This window comes from Pleurodeles waltl, chromosome 6 (genome assembly GCF_031143425.1).
Source record: "Pleurodeles waltl isolate 20211129_DDA chromosome 6, aPleWal1.hap1.20221129, whole genome shotgun sequence".
In the NCBI taxonomy this organism is placed as follows: domain Eukaryota; kingdom Metazoa; phylum Chordata; class Amphibia; order Caudata; family Salamandridae; genus Pleurodeles; species Pleurodeles waltl.
Window position 1 is genome coordinate 958,000,366 of NC_090445.1, and position 17,899 is coordinate 958,018,264.

Genomic DNA, 17,899 nt, shown 5'->3' on the forward strand with positions numbered 1-17,899 from the left:
CTGATTGCATCAGAGCAAGCCACAGCAAAATAAACTAAAACTGGTGCCTTGGTTCTCTGTTGGTTCTTTGTGAGAGAACTTGGCTGGAATCGTGTTGAGTTAAATTGCAAAGTCCTTAAGTTTTTTTTTTTTTGCACTGCCAGCTTCACAAACTGTGAAGATGGCAATGTTTAAGAAAGCTAATGGCCAACTGCCCATTTGGGAACTGTTTCCTGTTTCTTATATTATATTCCCTGCACTTCTGTTTTCCTCGCTGGTGGAAATCTGAGTTTGACTTCTTGCAGCAGGAGATGGAGATGACACAGCTGCAAAGCCATAGCTATGAATTTACCCTGCTGCCACCCAGTGCTATGGCATCGCCTAGTGACAGGCGAGAAGCATAAGTTCATGCAGTCTGATGTCATAGCTGAGCAGACATCCTATTGCAGGGAACAGACTTTACCCCCTTCTACGTCTGCACTGATCTAAGCAGCAAAGCAACTTTCCAGGGAAAGAGGACATTGTAATTTTGCGTTGATGAAAGGGTGCCTGCAGTGGGTTTTTGTCAGGTAATCAAATGATCTGACATGCAGGGTCGAGTAATGGCTCATTTACCCCACTTTTTGTTCTGATTCTCCTAGAAATACTGCTGGTGAATCAGAGCTTACTTTGAGCTGGCAAATGCAGGTGTGGCCCTCTGGAACTATTTTGGGGACAAAACGTATTTTCCCTCCTCAAGTTTTGATCCAGAACAAAAGAGAATAAAGAGACATGAGGTGGGATCACGGCTAGACAGCTCTTGTATTCGGTGTCCCCTACATTCAATAGTGCCGGCCGCAGGCTTCTGAGAAAAACCTTGGGCCCAGAACCTATTCTTTTACAAATCAAACAATGACATGACTAAACACCTCATCATCTTCACGTCATTGCCACCGACAAGGGCATAATCGGTGTCTTCAGTCCAGACTCAATTATGGCTGTCAAAATGTATTAGCCCAAAGCCTCCATATGTCTATAGATTCTATGTAGAAATCCTTCACGAAAACAAACAGGATGTGGAGGAAAGTCGTTGTTTTCCTGCTGCATATTAGAGCTGAAGAATTATCCCAATGTGTTTCTATTAGTCATACAACTAGAACGAGTACAGTTCTAAAAGAATTATGCCACATTTTAAAGACCGTTTTTATGTTTTCTGTTTTTTAAAATTTAAAGTGCGTCCTTGTGTTTACGGAGTCCATATTCGGTGTTTTTATTTTATGAAAATGACCTTCCGTAGAATCAGCATATTATGTTTATTGTCTTTGCATGTAAGATTTTACAATATCTAAACGGAACTCATTGCTGAATTGGAAAAATGTTGTCGACTGTTTACAGAAGAATCATTTTTAACATCGCTGGTTATCCTATAGCATAATGTAAAGTGTTTAGAAATGCTGGGTGTTAGCTACGGATGTTTGATACATGGGGTACTATTCATAAAGGCATTCTAACCCAAATACATGTTTTCACAGACAAAAATGCTTCCTTTTGTGGTTGGCAGAAGTTCACAAATGAATCTTGTCATACGGACAGCAGCTGACTTTTGTGTATTTCTATGCCATGATGGAAGAGAAATGGTGGTAACTCCTTCCTCTCCCTGTAAATGGTCAAAAGGCCTAGAATAAGTCTCCATCCAGGGTGGTAAAGAAAACTATCACCTTTAAACTTCGATGATATGTTGAAGAGCATGTTTCCCCATGGGGAGAAGAAAGAATATCAAAACATAATATACATTTGCCCAGTTCCTAAATCTATGCAAAGTAGAGTTATTCATTTGGGGAAATGGGAGTCCTGGCAACATATCACCTGGCATTTCCCATACCAGCCATAGAAAGCTGCTCTTTCCCAGCATGCCAAAGGCAAAGTTTGTGGGTTCTAAAACGTTTTAGAGCATTGGAATGTTGGGAGCTCCTTTGAAAACAAAAGAGTGCTCTGGGCTTCTAATGGCTGGTAGAAGCCCGGAGTGCCAACATTCCAATGTTTTTGTTCACAGCTTTTGCTGCGAACCAAGGTCTCATGGAGCCTGACGGGATTTCAGTCCCCTCGGGCTACGTGAGGCCTTTGTTTTATTAGATTATGCCTTCTACTAGCAGAATGTTCTAACAGCCTTATAGCCTCTGTAGCTGGGCTATACCAACATTCAAGTCCTGCTCCCTTGTTAAAGGCTCTCGCCTTCGCTTCGGGACTTTAACGCTGAGCGGGCCTTCAATGGCCAGTACAGCCTGCTACAGCAGGCTTTAAGGCTATTTTAAATCTACACCATTAGTTGGAGTACTTTTGTGGGTGGAGATTTAGACATTTTCAAACCCCTGGCTCTCAGGCCTTTCCCCCCCCCCCAAGTGCTAGGCCTTTTTTTGGCTATTTGGGGCAGTTCGCACTTAGGCCCTCATAAAATTTTGTTCAAATAAGCTACCCACGTCAAATGTGTCCTTTGTTCCCAACAATTTTGGGATTTTATAGGTAGCCAGAGTTTGTAGGTTCCCATGGAGGAGACCAAAAGATTTGCCAAAATACAGCAGAAATGTCATTTTGTTCAAACAAAATGGGAAAAAGGGCTGCAGAAGAAAGCTTGTGGTTTTTTCCCCTGAACATGGCATCAACAAAGGATTTGTGGTGCTAAAATCAAAGTCTTCCCAGCTTTCAGGAACAGGAAGACTTGAATCAGAAAACCATATTTTTCAACACAGTTTTGGCATTTTACTGGGACATACACGATTTTTACTACTTTTTGTGCTTTCAGCCTCCTTCCACTTAGTGACAGAAATGGGTGTGAAACCAATGCTGGATCCGGACAGCTAAACATTTCTGAAATGTAGACAAAATTCTGAATTCAGCAAGGGGTCATTTGTGTAGATCCTTCAAGGTTTTCCTACAGAAAGTAACAGTTAAAATAAAAATATATTGAAACTGTGGTAAAAAAGTGCAATTTCTGTCCACTTATTCTTCTATAACTTTTTCCAGCTTTGGCAGATTTTTTAAAGCAATATACTGTTACGTCTGCTAGACTCTTCTAGTTGCAGGGATATATAGGGCTTGTAGGTTCATCAAGAACCCAGAGTACTCAGAGCCAATAAATAAACTGCACCTTGCAATGAGTGTTCATTGTATACCGGGTATACAGTAATTCATTTGGTGAAAAATAAAAAGTGAAAAATAGGTATCAAGGAAACCTTTGTATTTCCAAAATGGCCACAAGATAAGGTGTTGAGAGGCAGAGGTTATTTGCACATCTCTAAATTCCAGGGTCCCCATACTAGCATGTAAATTACAGGGCATTTCTCACATAGAGGTCTTTTTTACACACTGTCTTACATTAATGTAGAGAAAGACAAGGGGCAATAATACTTCCTCTTCTGTTCTGTGTTTCCCCAAGTCTCCTGATAAAAATGGTACCTCACTTGCGTGGGTAGGACGAATGCCCGCGACAGGAAACGCAACATGGACACATCAAATTTTTACATTGATATCTGACGTGTTTTTCGGAAAGTACCTAGCTGTGGATTTTGTCATCTAGATCAGCCGGCACCTAGGGAAACCTAGCAAACCTTTACATTTTTTAGAACTAGAAACCTAGAGGAATTCAGAATGGTGTGACTTGTGGGGCTCCCACCTGGTTCTGATACCCAGAATCCTTTGCAAACCTCAAAATTTGATAAAACAAATTTCACATTTCGGTGACAGAAAGTTGTGGAATCTGAGAGGAACCACAAATTTCCTTCAACCCAGCATTCCCCCAAGTCTCCCGATAAAAATGGTACCTCACTTGTGTGGGTAGGTCTAGTACCCATCAAAATTATCAAATACAAGACTACCTGTTTTTGCAGGGGGAGCTGCGTTTTTGGTCCTGAGCCCAGCAGCCATCTATGGAATCCTACCAAACCCAAACATTTCTGAAAACTAGACACCTGAGGGAGTCCAGGTAGGTGTGACTTGCATGGATACCCCAGTGTTTTCGTACCCAGAATCCTCAGCAAACCATAAATTTAGCTAAAAAAAAGAAGTGATATTTTTCCCACATTTCTGTGTGGGATCACCAGCACACATTTCCCACCATCCAACGTTCCCCTCAGTCTCCTGGTAAAAATTATGCCTCACTTGTGTAGGTGGGCCAAGTGCCTATAACACGGAAGAGCCAAAAACATGTAAAAAATGAGGGGGAACCAAAGCGGTTCCAAAATGGCAGTTTGAAAAAAAAAAGTTTTTAGGCAGACAAGTGGGGCAGAATTTTCATTGGTATAGATGTGACAATGCTGGGTGGTAGGAATTTTGTGAATTCCATGCAGATTTCGGAAGGTTCCATCACAAAAATGTGGGAAAAATGGGGGATTTCAAGCAAAGTTGGAGGTTTGCAGGGCATTGTGGGTAAGAAAAAGGTGTTGGATGCATGTGAAGCACACCACCCAGGACTCACGCAGATGTTTAGTTTTTAGATGTGCCTAGATCTCATAGATTTTTATACATGGCAGCGTCCCAAAGTCCAAAAAGTGCAGCCCTCACCATTCCAAGTGGGACGATTTTCAGAGTTATACAAGCTCTCATGGTCCAAATGTAAAACCAAAACCCAAAATAAATGTCCTCTTGCTTGCCATGAGATAAGATGTTTTAGTGTGCGGAGGAGAGCTGCAAGACTGTTACCCCCGTCAGTTTGGGTGGGGACATAACAATGCCCATACTAGTTGGTAGCCGCCACCCCACTATTTTTTTTTGTATTCCCCAGTATCTTGTAGGCTTTCTACCACCCCAGGTGAGTGGATTGTTGGGGGTAAATGCCCCATCTTCCCACCGGTGGGCAGAACAACTTTGTCCCCATTTATTTGAGTTGGGGGTTTGGCCATAACCCCACCATCTTTTTTGGAGAAAAAAATCTTCCCTGGTCTCTGATGGGCTTTCTGCCCCCTTGGGGGGCAGATAAGTCCAACAGTAATGTGCCCCCATGTGGAGAAACCCTTGCCCAAGGGGCTGCCCACCAAACAAAACACACACATACACACACACCAATCCCTGGTGCCTAAGTGGCTTCTACCCCCGGGGGAAGGTCAGCCTAAAAGAAATAGGCTGATCTGTCCCCAAGGGGGGCCGAAATGGCCTACAATAAATTTGCCCCCCAGGAGAGCGACCCTTCCCTAAGGGGTCGCTCCCCATCTGTAAAAAAATTAAAATCCCTGGAGCTTAGTAGTTTCTGCCTCCCTTGGGGGCAGATCGTCCTAATTAACATAGGCCAATATTCCCCTAATGGGGACAGACATGGCCTAAAATAAATGTTCCCCCCAGGGGAGTGACCCTTGCCTAAGGGGTCGCTCTCCTTGCGGGAAATTAGTGCAACAAAAAAATCCCTGGTGTCTAGTGGTTTCTGCCCCCCTTGGGGGAAGATTGGCCTAAGAAAAATAGGCTGATCTGCCCCCAAGGGGAGCAGAAATGGCCTAAAAACAATTTGTCCACCCAGGAGAGCGACCTTTGCCTAAGGGGTCGCTCCCCACAGGTACAAAAACGAAAAAAGAAAACTTATCCCTGATGTCTAGGGGGTTCTGCCCCCCCAGGGGCAGATCGGCCTGAATTAAATAGGCTGATCTGCCCCCACGAGGGGCAGAAAAGGCCCAATAATAAACTGCCTCCCTAGGGAGCGGCCCTTGCCAAAAGGGGCCACTCCCCTTATGCATAAATAAAAAAATAAAAATAAAAACATCCCTGCAAAGCATTTCTCTTCCAATCGTGCTGGAAGCTGAGCTTCCAGTGAGATGGGGGCGGCCACTGATGAGGTCAGTGTGCAATCGTGTGCTGACGTCATCAGATGTCGATTGGGGTGGAAGGAGAAGCAAATCCCCTTCCATCCCTGCCCATGGGAGGGTGGGTGAGGCCCTCGAGGGGGGCAGGGGGGTACTAGCGCGTCCCCAGGGGGCCGGTACCAGGACAAGGTGGTTATGTCCCTGGCACCTGAGCGCCACAGCCGAGGACGTAACCACCTCATCCTGGACACCCGAGGGTTTAAAATAACCCCATGCTGTGTAAAACAGCTGAGTGGGTTATTTAACTGATGGCCCTGGCTCCAAACCAGCACTATAATGATGATATAGGGTCTAGTTACACAATATTGTTTTTTTTCCATAACAATACTTATCATCACTCCGTGCTGTTTTTATGTAGGCACTGGTATCTATTTGTTTTTGTAAAAATAAACAAGCACTATTGGAAGAGCTGCCTGCTTAACCATGCACAAATGGCCTAATACAATTCACGCTCAGGCTTCTGCTGTTGCATAAATCAATCAACCTGCAGTGCCTAATTTTTCATGGCAGTAAATTCACTTAGGTACAGGGTATACTTTGCAACAGCCAATACTAATCCAATTTACGCAGTCAAGCAAACAAGAGTGTCAGGCTAACATGCAGAGTTTTGGACTGTTGCTAGCTTGTGATGTGCTTACTGGCTTTTACAGAGTCAAGGTAAACATTTAAGGTTAAACAGCACCCCAATGTTTACTTGAGGCAGTAAAATGCATAAAACGTGCAACGGTTTAATTAATGATGTGCATGAGCAACAGGCTTACAATGTTTGTCATTAAGCAGCCAGGCAGCTTGTGTGCACCTTCATAGGGAGTTCAAAGGAAAAATCCAAGGTATACATATTTTACCAAGTGCAGTGAGTGGGAAAGTGAGACTTCAGCGTGGACTTGCCAAGAAGTGCACAGCTTGCCACTCCTTAGTCTCCTTATAACGTAAATCTTTAAAACAAAGATTAAAGTGATGTTATAGTTTGGTGAGGTAGTAAGATTTTAGCTTACATTAAAAATTATAGAAATTCATTGAAAAAAAACAAAGGTTAAAGTGACCAGGCCTCGAAAAAGCATAAAAATGCTACCAGACCTACCACATCTAGGGCCAGATGTAGCAAAGGTTTTTACCCATTCTGTGTCTATGGGAAAAACTGTTTGTACATATGGCCCCTAGTTACTTGAATGATCTGCTCAACCTAACAGTACTGTACTTGACATAAACTCTGTGATCCTAAGCAAATATATTATTTTTCAGAGCTGCCTTTTCCTTAATTATCGCATACAAGAGCACCATCAAATATCCAAGTTCAGCTTTTTTGCTGAACAAAAAAACTTTTTTGTTTGATTTAATAGATTAAACTTTTGATCCATGTATAATAAGTATCCAGCCTTCAAATAGGGTACACATGAGCCCTGACGTGCCTCTTAGGTCACTAATTGCATTACCATCGGAGCAGGGGAAAGGAATGTTTCTCAGTTTATGTTTAAAACCTTACTTTTATTAGATATATTACTACAGCATGATGTGGTAGTGCACAGTCATTTACAGATATTACATTTTCCATTGAAATGACTACAGACTTTCCCACTAACACGCTTTTTACTGATAAAACTATGTAGCATAAAGACAATCTGCGGAAACTGGGTTTCAGCAAAAATATTTATCATTTGCATATCACCAAGTAAAGTGTTCTGATTTGTTTTTGTCCTATTAAAATCTTTTTTAACACCCAGTGTTACACAAAATGTGCTTTCATAACTACTGAAATATATTTTGACATGTTTGCACAGTTCGTTTACAAGCTGATTAAATGTTGTGTTAGAAAAAAACTACATCCTACAGCCTTTCATTTCACACTCTTTGTACAGCACCATTGTCAGAGAGTTTACTTGCAGTTAGAGAAAGAAAAGCAAACACCAATGTCTAGGATAAAATAAGCAGCAAATTGCAAGTAGACATAAGCAGACATTTGACCTCTGTCTCTGAATGCAGAGCAAATGTGACAAGATAAAAATTATATTTAAAGGCATCTGTCTTGCTCATTCGCTTTCTGAGTGAACAGAACACCTGTTCTTTGTCCTCAGCTTGACAGAACAGGCCAGTAGGTTCTAAATTCTTACAAGCAATAGTGAGTGGGCAAGTAGATTTCTCAAGGCCTGTAGATGTTATAGTTAGGCCTTGTTAAAATATATTAACTTAAAATAAAAACAAACACTGAAAGTCACCAGTTTTACTTTACTGAGTTAACTATAACTTGCTACCCAGCCACGCACTGCCTATAGCCTCACATATACATTGCTCATCACATGTTAAGTGACATCACAGATGACATCACTGATGCCATCTCAAATGACATAACTGAAGATATCACTGGTGAGGTCATACCTTCATTGAGACACTGGCCTATATTCAACATGCTACAGCTGTGGCCAACTTTCTGTTCACTTTGATAGGATTACCTACTTAAAAACTTCACATGACATACAATTTTAATTCAAGAGGATGGCAGATAGACATTTGCCACTGTAAAGACAGTTTCTATCAGGCCATGAGGACAAAGCTCCATAGATAGTAAAATACATTGCACATGTTTACTGAGAAGGACACTCTGGAATACACCCTTAGAGCCATGTTTACATTACTCAAAATAGTTCTAAGTGGGACACCCTTACTTTCAACATTATTCCTCAATCTCCATTAAGCCAAAATTTGAAGTGGAACCCTGGAAATAAACTTCCATACTTTCTTAACATCCTTGCTAAATAGAAATAACTTGTTTGGCAAGATGGACTTTTCTCTTAGCTAACCTTCTGTGAAGGTTATTGGACTTGGACCGTTCTGGAGGATCATTCCAGAAACATTTTACCTTCACACTTCTGTTTTCTGATCCTGTTTTCGTTGGCTTTTAGGACTCTGCACACTTTACCACTGTTAACTTGTGCAAATGTGCTTGTGCTCTCCCCATAGACCATGGTAGAATTGGCTTATACCCAACTGACGTTTCATTTCCTTGTAAGTCCCTAGTAAAGTGACACTAACTATCCCCAGAGCCTGTAAATGAAATGCTGCTAGTGGGCCTGCTGCACTGATTGTTCCACCAACTTGAGTACTGCTTTAAATATATCCCTGCGCCGCCACTTCAGCCTGTGTGTGGAGATTTAAACTGCTATTTCGACCTGCCAAATGCAACATTTTGCCAGGCCCAAACCTTCCTTTTGATTCTATACAGGTAATTCCTGCTGTAGGGCCTGGGTAGCCCAGAAGGCAGGGTGCAGTGTATTTAAAAAGATGGGCATGTACTTTCAAGTTTTACATGTCCTTTGTAGTGAAAAACTAAAATCTGTTTTTCACTACTGCAAGGCCTACCTTTCCTATAGGATAACATTGGATGTACCTGATTACTTTTAATATGCTGTAACTTCCATATGGGACAGATAATCAGTTCGTGCTTAGTGTCTTTAAAATAGTAATGAAAATATTATCACTGTAAAGTCAAATTTCAAATGGCAATTTTGAAAATGCCACTTTTAGAAAGCTGGCCTTTTTCTGCCTTAACCATTTAGTGCTTGCAGTCTATTTCTGGGTCATATGACTAGGTGTAGTTGGCAGTTGCACTGTGTATTTCTCCCAGACAGCCACACACAATAGAGGGCTTAGATGTGCCTGGATAGGCCATCACTGGCAGGATGGGAGGACAAAGCTGGGCACAGTCCTACATATGCTTCAATAGACTATGTCCTGCCTGTACAAAAAGGGCTACATACCCACTGTACTTAGCCTGGAGCTAGGGTAGAGGAGGTAGGAGACTGCACCTAAAAGGGAACCCTCTAGAAGCTTCAAAGATGGCACCCTGTATAAATATTTAATTTCCAATACCAACATTTCAGTACACTTTTGGACCTGTGGAGACTCTGCCAGGAACAAGGACTGCTGTGATGCTGAAAGGACAGCTGTACTGCTGGATTGTTACCCCACAGGACTACTGCCTTGCTCTACTGCAACCTTGCTGGATTGCTGCCCTCCTGCCTGAGACAGAGGGATTGGACCTGCATTTGAATGAAGGACTCCCAGGGACATACTAGGCTCACAATCACTGGAACCAGCACCCAGTTCCAACTGGAGTATGCCTCCGACCCCCCAGTGGTGCCCTTTTGGATTTCAAATTGAATGGGGCATGCATGATTGTTTACTGAAGCCAATAACCAATATCCAACCAGCATTCCGATGTGACAAGCATGTAGAAATGCCAATTTAAACAACCCCAAGGCCCGCAATTCTATTTGTCAGAATGAGAGAATCGTGTCATGTAAATTGCAAACTATACAAGGCAAACTTGACTATTTATAAAAGTTGGTAGGCAGTGTCCGGACGGCATTCCAAAGTGACAAGCATGGAGCAATACCAATTTAAATAACTCCATGGCCCATATTTCTATTCATCACCAAAGAGAAATCACATTATGTTGTATGTGCAGAGGCACCAAAGAAACAAATCGGCCCCAAATCATTGTAAGGGGGACATTCACCTATGGTTCTGAGGAGGACCGGTTGGAGTCTTCCTAAGTGAATCAGGGATGCTGCGCTAGGCTAGAACTGGCCTCATTTAAATGGGCGGAGATCACTTTGTCTACTAGATCACTAGCAGATAAAGGACACAGTGGTCCAAGTGGTACCACTGGGGCACCAGATGTGATAAATTTGACGTGACAGGAATCGTCCCAAAGAAGGACCTATTGTGACTGGTACGTATGGTCCACAGTGTGTGTTAAAACTCCGAATTACTAGTGCGAGAATTGTGGATATTTGTCAGAATTATTTGTTATCTCTTTAGCACTCCAAGAGGTCTATCATAACCAGAGCATAAGGTCTAATGGTCAGTGGGAGCAAACAGCATGTATGAGTAAAAAATAAAATCCCTTTTTTTTTTTTTTAAAGGATGACAAATATCTATGGGACCACTTCTTTATAACTATTAAGTTCCAATGGGACGGTGTTCCAAGGCACATTGGGGAATGCATCTTGCATCAATTCCTAGAAGGACTGGGTTTATCCTCAATATATGCAGATATGAAAAGGTACTTATATTCAACCACCTGAGGTGAGAATCATGGTTTTCCACTCCTACAACGTATTTAAGCCATTGACAACAGAACTGCAGCAAGAGATCCAACGGCATTCATAACTTAGGAGAAGCTGTGAGAGATCCCCTCCACATCCTTGATGTTTGGGCTGGTCAATCAGCTGCCACGTGAAATTGTTTTCAGTGTAGTTCAAGGCTCTGAAGTAGGCCACCAATGGAGCATTCTCTAGTTGAGCTTCTGCTTTTATGTTGAATAATCTGCGTTTTGACCATCTGGTGGTTTGTCCAATCTAGATCAAATTGCATGGACAAAGAATGGCATATATTACATTCTTTGATCTGAAATTGCTCAGTTGGCGTAGATGATACATCTTAGTACCTGACTCAAATGTTTTGATAATTGTTGTCTGTGCACATATGGGCCAATTTTGACATTTAAAGTGGTCTACCACTGTGGTAGCCTGCAAGCTGCAGTTAAGGATTGGCTGGTTTTGATTTTGGGTGTCCATGTAATGGCATGTGATAAGTGATCCCCCAAGTTGCTCCCTCTTTTTATACAAAAAGTGGCGGTTCAGAGAAAATAAGCTGGTTCCATAGAATACTCCAATTTTTCTTGATTATTCTGCTGACCTTATTACTGGCTGGGCAGAAGGTAGATACAAATGGAATCCGTTCATTTTTTATTCTCTTCTTAGGTGTAAGGGGTGCTTCTCTTTGGCAATATCATGCCCATTCGAGTGAACCCGATACCAAATGTCTTGGGTTACCAATTTTTTATGGGCGAGCGCAAAGCGCTCTGTCCCATTCTGTAATCTGGCTTTGGACTTCCAACCACGCCCATGTCACGTCAGTCACTGACATTGGTTTGTGGGCTTGCCTTTTAAAACCGGCTTGCTTTCATTTGTGAAAGGCATGCATACGTCATGCCTTTTCCGGTGTTTAGCCCACCAACACAGCACCGGTAAACCACTAAAAACATACAAGGCTCGATGTTTTCAGCATGGTGTCCGGACTACTTTATCTGTTTATTTTCCACGCAGCGCGATCGCGCTGCATTTTACATAGTGCGATCGCGCTTCATTTTTTTCTTTACAACCCTAATAGCTCTAACTCAAGCAAATGTGAGACCCGTTGCATTGAAAATGCTTGTCTTTTATTGCTGCCTCTCTAAAGTAATGATCCTTCCATTTACAATTTCTGCTAATCTGCAGAAATTGGCCATAGGGTAAACCATCTCTAAGCCCTCTTGGATAATTGCTGGTATACAAAAGTAGAGTATTGCGTTCAGTCGGTTTCCTAAACAGAGATGTACCTATTTTACCGTCTGTTACTTGTATAAAAAAGGCCCAATAATAGGAGGTCATTTTCCATAGCCTCAAAAGAAAATTTGAGATGGGGTTGAATGGTATTGAGCCTATTGGTGAAAAGCCAGAGTAAATCCTTCTGACCCCTCCGGATGAGCAGTATATCACTTATGCATCATTGCCAGAAAGTAATCTGGCTCCGATAAGGGTTGATATGTGAAAGTGTGGTATTCTTTTTTAAATTACAGCATATGAAATTGCAAAATTCAGCACAAAGCATGCACTCATAGAGACTCCCTTTTCTGAATATATATTGAGTCTTTATATAAGAAATAGTTGTATTGTAATGCTTTCTGTAACAATTTCATGATAAAGTCTGTGGGTTGTGGTCTGGTGCTTAATAGCTCATGTATAATCTGCATGCCTTCCACTTCGGGGGCATGTTAGTATATAGAGATTCAATATATAACCCAACTAGTAATTCCAAAGCTGGGTCAAAGTCCTTATCTTCAATTTGTGACTTTCTCCAGGGTCTCGCACAACTAGATAGCTGTGAGTGGCATTTTGGGCTTTTTGGCCCTATTTTAACTTACAACTTCACAATTGCATATCCCCGGTTCAAATGATTGATTGTTGTCATTTTGGTCTTGAATTATTTATTACATTTTGTTCTATTTTTCTAAAGTGGTGTGCCATTTGTACTGTGTTGTGTTTTCACTTTATTACTGTTTGAAGTGCTGCTATAATACTTTACACTTTGCCTCTCAGTTAAGACTGCCTGCTCTGTGCCAATCTACCAGAGGATTGAACACTGGTTAATTTGGGGTTTGCTTATGCCCCACATGACAAGGATTGTGGTTGCTGCTTGAGTAGGGTTTCAGCCCCCTCAACTAGTAACCACATTTCTCACAAAGGCTATGATTGTTTAATCTCTTCCTAATGGCAGAATCATTCAGATCTGTCATTTACCATATTGAAAGAGGCATGTAGATCTCTGGGTGTAATTCTTCAGGGGCATCATTAGGTCTGGTTTGGGGTGAATTTCATGGGATGTCCATGCCTGGGTAGAGTTGAAACCATCCTAAACTTCTCCAATTTGTAAGTTATCTTTCTCATTGAGGTATCCACTATCAATGACAGCACTTTGTGTAAATAGCTTTATAGCTCTGCCCAACCTGATGTTCAGCAGTTATTCTTCTTCATATATCTTTTGAGCTACACATGGTGTGGTACCACAAACATCAATGCTCTGAACTGACAAGGTTTCGGATTTTATATACACAGGTGTAGCAGTTCCTGATCTTCAAGTAAACATGTGCATTTGTTTTGAAGTGTGCAATTCTATTTACATTCTTAACTGCTATGTAAGCAGCAAGGGCCGTCTTGGGTTACCATGAGTGAATATTTTCTTTGGTTCATTGATAATGCTTATACAACAACTTAAGTCTTGCCATATCTCTTTAAAGAGAGAAAATATTCTTGCACAGCAACACACATCAAAGACTGGCATAATTAAAAACCTCTTGAAACAGAGACTGAAATTCCTCGAACAGCAGCTTTTTAACTAAAGTTTTTTGATTTGCAGTATATACAGCATAATTGATACTTCTGTGATGAGATCAAGAAAACATGAAAAACAGTACATTCTAACTGCTAATACCTAATGTACGTACTAACACATCAGGTTATAAAGTTCCAAATCGCAGTTGAGCGCAATGATTGGAGGCCCTGAAAGGGTTGTAGACCTTTTGGGGTCAGCAGGCCACCATGTCTGTGATCACATTCAAATAAAACAAATGTTTATTTAAAATGACGCCAGTTTTTTCCTAAAGGAATCTGGGCTGTGTTAAACATTAAAAGTATTTTTAACTTTGTAATTTTGCAGTTGTCCCACGGACCACTGCCTACTCCCCAAAACCATTTTTTAACACTCACAAAGGAGAAAAGGTGCCCAAGGGACCCTTGGGACGCCTTCAATTTTGCAAATGAGTTACCACCTTAACTTATAGGTCTGTACTTTTTCAATGGTTTACCACCTCTATTTCGCTCTAAATCATTGAGAGATATGGATAGAAATTGCTATTGGGAAGAGATGCTCACAATACGCCCCTTCCAAATAGGTATTCCTTAATCATTTCAAAAATGGGCTTAGTGCATTGCAAAAAACATTTTTGGTTCAGAAACTCAGAATCAGAGCATGTGTAACAGAAAAAAATCTTTGTACATCTGGCCCCTAGGTCATAATGCTTTGTGAATGCACAATAATGTGCAATTTGTGATTCGCCACAGTAAAAAAATGAAAGAAATGTCTGAAGCAACTTATAAGGTCTGTGAGCATATGATGTGTAGCTGCAAAGAAGTGGATATAGAATAGACATGTCCAAAAAATAAATCATTTTCCTTATGCCAAAAGGGAGTGTATTAATTGTACCCATTGACAGGATACGTAAACAAATGAAACACCCACTTGTGTACATCCACAAAGTCATTTACTAAATCACAAAATAATAGTAAAGTATTTGAATTGTTGTAAAACTTGGCATAAGCTTATTGCTTAGAAGCAAGCGCATAGCAATTCATATTTTGGTCAATGTCCAATTTGCCTTAGGCTGTAGTTAACTGCCATCAAATGCACATGTTTGTAGGTGTCTGGAAAATGTACATGTGGTACGTTTTTACCCGATTCTGCAGCGCTTGTTTCTTTTCCAATCAGGCAAAGGCAGTGCTCAATTTGTAAATAAATAGGTGCCGGTGTCCAAAGCCCTCATCTTAAACACACGGTTGCTGCAATTAAGCATGCGAACACGGAATACTGAGGTAGCGTAATCCTAAAGCCACCTCGGGTCTCTTCAATCCATGTAAAAGCCACTCCCTGTCCCTTCAGCTCACTCTTCCAGCTTTCTACTTTCTCCCGATGTGACGCTTATTCGTTTTTCTCTTCCTCCGTCTTTCCCATCTGTGTCTTTTTGTTGCAGCGAATGCTTGAGGCAGAAGAGTAAGCCCTGGCCCTGCTCAGCACCGGAAACAACAAGCATAAATTAAGCACTGGGCAAAGGACACCTGTTTAGTGAGTTTTGGCATATGTGCCAGGACAGCTCCTGCACAGCAGTGTGGTTCTTTTAAAATTGACTGCAAAGAACTGTTTATTTCTCCCCGGTATCCACTGCTTCTACCCATGTGCTGAGCTAGCCAGCGCAAGGAATCCCAGGATTCCTTCAGGCCAGCACACCCACTATTCTTTTTGATTATGTATTTCACGGATTCATTTCTTCCTGGTGATAAAGAAATCTGAAATACATTTAAAGCGCTGAGCACACTAACATATTGTTTATGCGTTCGAAATATGTTTATTTATAAATGTTTACCGTATGAGGTCATAGTTTAGACCCAAGATCCACCCAGGTTTCTTTGGCGTTTATAAACGTGTAGAACAGGAGCAAGAATGCTATTATGGCAATCTTTGGGAAAGACCAATTGGAAATTCACATTTTTGTCGGAAGTAGAAATAACCATTCATCGTCAGTTGTGTGTTTATCTGGGGCCCACACTCTACATAGCATTAACTTTGTAGCGTTTGTGAATGTTAAGTTTTTCCTAATTGCTGAAGCCAGAATGGAAAGACAGTTAACTCTTTTCTCATTGTTCCAGCTGAAATGAATTTAGCCAATTTACCAATTTCTCAGCAGAAAAGTAGATTTCTGTACCTAATATTTTGCTGTACTTGCCTGTTATGTTAAGTCAATTGGTTTAAGAGGCCGCGACTTGGTGGGTTTTACATCCATGGAAAATTGAGAAGTCAGAGACTGCAGTACACATAACCATAACTTGGGTGCCACGTTGAATTCACCCTGCGCCTTAGAAGTGAAATATGATTGCGGGACTCAACGTGAAGCGAGGCATTTGGCAAACGAGAAAAGAAACGTTGAACTCTGGACGTTTTTCAGCCTACAACAATACCCCTTAATAGGTGGGCATGGATAAAAAACTGCATCAAGGATTCAGGGCTCTGTTTAAAGTTTCTGAATACCTCCATTTATAGTCTACAATGCAGTGTACAGTCTGTAAATTCTAAAATATATCCACAATCGGTGTGCATATTCCTAGATACGTTTTTCCTAGCCCCATGGGCGGCTGAAAAGATTGTTTTTGTGTTAAGCTAAGGTAAAGACCATTTTTGTTGGTAAGTATTTCGATTTTTCTTAATAGATTAGTTCTTCTTAGTGTTTTTTTCTCTGACAGGTTTGTGCTCAGAACAGGAATGCACAATTTAAATGAAAGTTAAACACCACCTATGTTAACTCTGTGCCTGTGCAGTCTTTGTGGGTTGCTTCACTGGCACTTTTCTTTAAAACCAACTCACTGGAAACAGGAGCTCAACCTTTGTGCCACTTACTGAGGCTATAATGGAGAATAAACTCGTTACAGAGAGAGGAAAATATACGTAATATTAGCCTCCTAATTTATAACGCTGTATTAGTGGTCGTGGAAGTGGGAAAGCATTGCAGGCAATTCCACATGGTATGTAATGAGTGCTGCATAACCAATACCTCTTCACCACAAGCAATTGTTCAGAAATATAAGGTGCATATGTTTTGTCCTGGGTAAGGTATCTAGTTGCAGGTTTGGATTACGATAGTCTTGAGGGTGGCTGGCCACTGGTCCACCTGCTGGTGTAAGGCTGTGGTGGTAGTTACTGTTGCATAAAGGCAGCCACCACCAAGGCGGCTCCACTCACAGCACCGCAGGTTTACTAAACGAGTGCAATGTTTAAAGTAACTGGTGAGCAAACTTTTTTGTTTAGAGAAGACAAATTCCCAAAGCAGATGTTGTTTCTTCTAAATAAAAACAAATGTCCCAATGCACAGGGCCTTATTTCCTGTGAGTGGGGCCGTTCTATATTTGTTATGTCGTATACTAGGAAAAATCGGTGATGGTCACTCCATCCTCAATAGAGTGGGAGGGACCATCACTGTAATTGTATCATTTAATGGTTCAAACTTAATGTCTGTCTATTAGGATGGAGGTGATAGCAAGTGATTTATATAATGATTCATATACTTAGACCCTTCTTCAGTGTTTCAACACATGAGTTTATTTTCTTATCTTTCAATTGCGTAATGCAGCGCAGAACTCCTGACTTGTCAAAACTCTATTTTTATGTGATTTAATTATTTTAAGGAATAGCATCCAACTAACCATTTATTTTACAGGCCCACTATAAATCTATTGTGCGTGTTCATGCTGTTTGTGTGGTAAAATTTCCCACCAGCCAGTGAATAATTTCATGTACTTCAGTCCATGGCCCCCAGAATTTTCTCAAGTGTGTGAGTGGAAAATAGAAGAACTTAGTGTGGATTATGGAGTGACTTTATCACTGAAAAGTTAAATTGTCACAAATTCACAAATTCAGGGAAAGATATATCCTTCACTAAAACTCTTATGTATGTGACACCTGCCCTAAAAAACACATTGTAACATGCTTCGGAAGGCAACACAACTTGAGAATCCTATAACACTCATAGGATTTTTAACAAAACTATAGTAAATTATATTATTTTATTTTTTTAGCAGTTGTATCATTTTTGTGGTATGAAGTGCTCCTGAATTTCTAGACATGATTCACTAAGCAGTTTCTGCTAGTAGCTGATATGGTTCATTTGTGCTAGTGGCTGCAGGTGGTGGACACCAGAACTAATTTTTGGGTACGAGGACCTATTTTGTATCAAT

The 17,899-nt window shown here is 41.1% G+C and overlaps 1 protein-coding gene across 6 annotated transcripts in view; it reads right to left on the reverse strand.

Annotated features, from left to right (window-relative positions):
- LOC138300428 (heparan sulfate glucosamine 3-O-sulfotransferase 1-like) overlaps positions 1-17,899 on the reverse strand; it is a 734,894-nt gene that overhangs the window by 712,310 nt on the left and 4,685 nt on the right. The gene's annotated exons all lie outside the window — the stretch shown is intronic.